Source organism: Brienomyrus brachyistius, chromosome 3, assembly GCF_023856365.1.
Source record: "Brienomyrus brachyistius isolate T26 chromosome 3, BBRACH_0.4, whole genome shotgun sequence".
Taxonomy (NCBI): domain Eukaryota; kingdom Metazoa; phylum Chordata; class Actinopteri; order Osteoglossiformes; family Mormyridae; genus Brienomyrus; species Brienomyrus brachyistius.
In genome coordinates, this window is record NC_064535.1 from 17,283,063 (window position 1) to 17,285,819 (window position 2,757).

Sequence of the window (2,757 nt, forward strand, 5' to 3'; positions counted from 1 at the left end):
TAGGCTAAAATCACATCTTTTCACCATTTTGTATAACAACTGATTATAACACATCCATAAAATAACTTATTGTAGCTTATTTAATAAATTTATTTTCGAGCATATTGTTTCTTGTGTGCTTATTTTCATTTCTTAATTTTTCATCTTTTAAAATGTCTGTAAAGTATTTTGTAAACTCAGTGTTTAAAACAGTGCTATATAAAAAAGACTCAATTAGTGATACCCCTGCCCCCCCCCACCCCGCCCCACAACGCAAAACAAACCAGAAACACACTTTGAGGGGATATTGTCTGGTTACTGCAGCTCTGTGATGTGTGTGATCCAGGAGCAGCGGTGCCCCAGCGTACGAACAAACACATGTGGTGCTTCTGCAATAACTGAAGGAAAATATCTTCACAGGGGGAGGAGCCACAGGTGTTTGAATTGTGGAGCCTAAAGGTCCATGAACTTCCAGGGAGCCTCAGTCCTCACCGCTACTGGACCTTGCAAGTCATCTCCTGGCCCATTTGTACCATGTGAGCTGGCAAGTCCCCCAGTGTTGCACGTCACAGTGTGAGTGTCACTGTTGACTGTGATAGTGAGGAGCCAACTGTGTGTCTCTCATCCCTGATGTAACGGCATCTGTAAGCTAGCCAAAAAATATATTAATAATAGCATCGCCACTGAAATTGTACTCTGCAGGATAACATTTGCTCTAATTTCCTCAGTGCTTCATCGTCATCCTAAATATTGTTGCATGACTTCCTCTTCCTGCCTCGTGCAGGAGACCACGGCGTAGCAGTGAGGATGCAGCATTGTGGACCCTTACAAAGCCTCGGCTCTTTCCTAGGCTGCTGGAGAGATGCTGTGGGGCAGGATGTGCCGTCAGGAGACAAAACAATGGGCCTCATTCACTAGTATCATCATTTCTTAAACTAGTTCCTGAGAAAGGTCCTAAGAACATCCTCAGAAAACTCTACATCAGATTCACAAAGTGTTCTTAAACCACAGAATTTTTCACAGGTGTGTTCTTACATTGATGAATATCATTATCCTAGTACACTGAGATTTTTGTGTTGTTCCTAATTAGCATACGCAAATGCCCCACCTGTCCCATGAGACTACAGGGCTGTGTGCACACGCAGAAGTCACACAAAGAAATTAAAAGTTAAGAGAGAAGTCAAGAGTGCCCAAACGAAAATTCAAGAACAGTACCGCATACGACTTCAAAAATAAGAAAAGCTTACTTCTGAAGTGGAGGTACTGTTACAGGAAGTGAACAGCAAATGAGCCGTCATATTTAATAGCATCAGTATTGGATATATAACACAAAAACGATGATCTGATACTATTACTAGTTTTAATAATTCAATTATTATTAAATAATGATTTTAAAAGTCAATGATTAGCAAAATTATAAATATTAAATAATATGTGAAATTATAAGTGATAAAATATTATTGTAATTTAAGTTCTATAATATACTGTATAACTGAAGAAAATGCAATTAATTATTTACATAAACTTGTCAGCACTGAAATGTGCGTAAGTGTGCTCTTTATTTGCATATTTATTTCATGATTATTTTGTACATTTATTTATTTATACTTAGGTCACGTTTAGTCCTCCATACTTGGTTTGCTGGTACTTGCTTTGAATAAGATGGAATGAATATCAGCTTCATACATGCAGTGAAAATGCAAAGATTTCAATAGTACATTTAAAAAGACACTTAAGTGTTTAAGTTGTCATTCACTCCAGCCCTCTCTCTTGTTTTGGCCACTTTTGTCATGTTGCCTTTGGTATGTATCATTTCCTTAAAGACCTCCTATCCCTCTAGCAGCAGCTCTGCTGAGGGTAAAGAGTTGCGCCCTCACTTTTGCCATTTTAGACAGCCAATCACGGACTTGCTCATCCTCGTTTTGAGTATCGATATATGTAGCCTAGTCAGTGTCCATGGGAGCACGCAATTACACTATATGGAGAAAAATATTGGGACACATGACTTGATCATTAAATTCAGATGTTTCATTCAGATCCATTGCCATTGGAGTATGAAATCAAGCACCTAGTCATGCAGTCAGGTTCACAAACATTTGTGAAAGGATGTGTTATTCTAAAGAGGTCAGTGAATTCAAGCAGGGAACCTTTGTGATAACTTCATAAAACTTTTTCCCTACTAGATATTCCACGGTCAACTGTAAGTTGTATTATTGCACAGTGGAAGAGTGCTTGAAGGAAACTGGTGACGCTTTGTCAGAGACCAGGGGTTGTGAGTGTCCTACCATCTGACTTCATGAAAACTCTGGTCAAAAGTGAAGAGACATAATTACAGTGGACCTCAGTTAACAACCAGGGCTGTAAGGAACATTACATGCAAAGTTGTCTTCATTTCCTGTTGCTACATTCGTGGTCTATGCTGGAGTCTCAATCATCATTTAAACCCAATGAAAACTGTCCAAAGATTCAAATGCAGTTAATCTCCTAGCTGATCACCCAGCTAATTTTGTGCTTTAACATCTTCCAAGCGACAGTGAGCTGACAGGGTCGTGGTCTTCGCATCAGATGGAGAGAGAGCAAAACAAACTCATCCCTGCTGTCACAACCACACACAGTTGAAAACACCCCCCCCCCTTTTTCTTATTGTGACACATTTCCTGCCTACTCTTTTCCAGTTTACCTTGTGTGGGACCCTATTTTTAGCCAGCAAAGGAAAACAGTTTGGCGCAGGCCGGAAAGCTATGTTGGGAAAGAATAGGAGGAAGTCAGCCTACCATT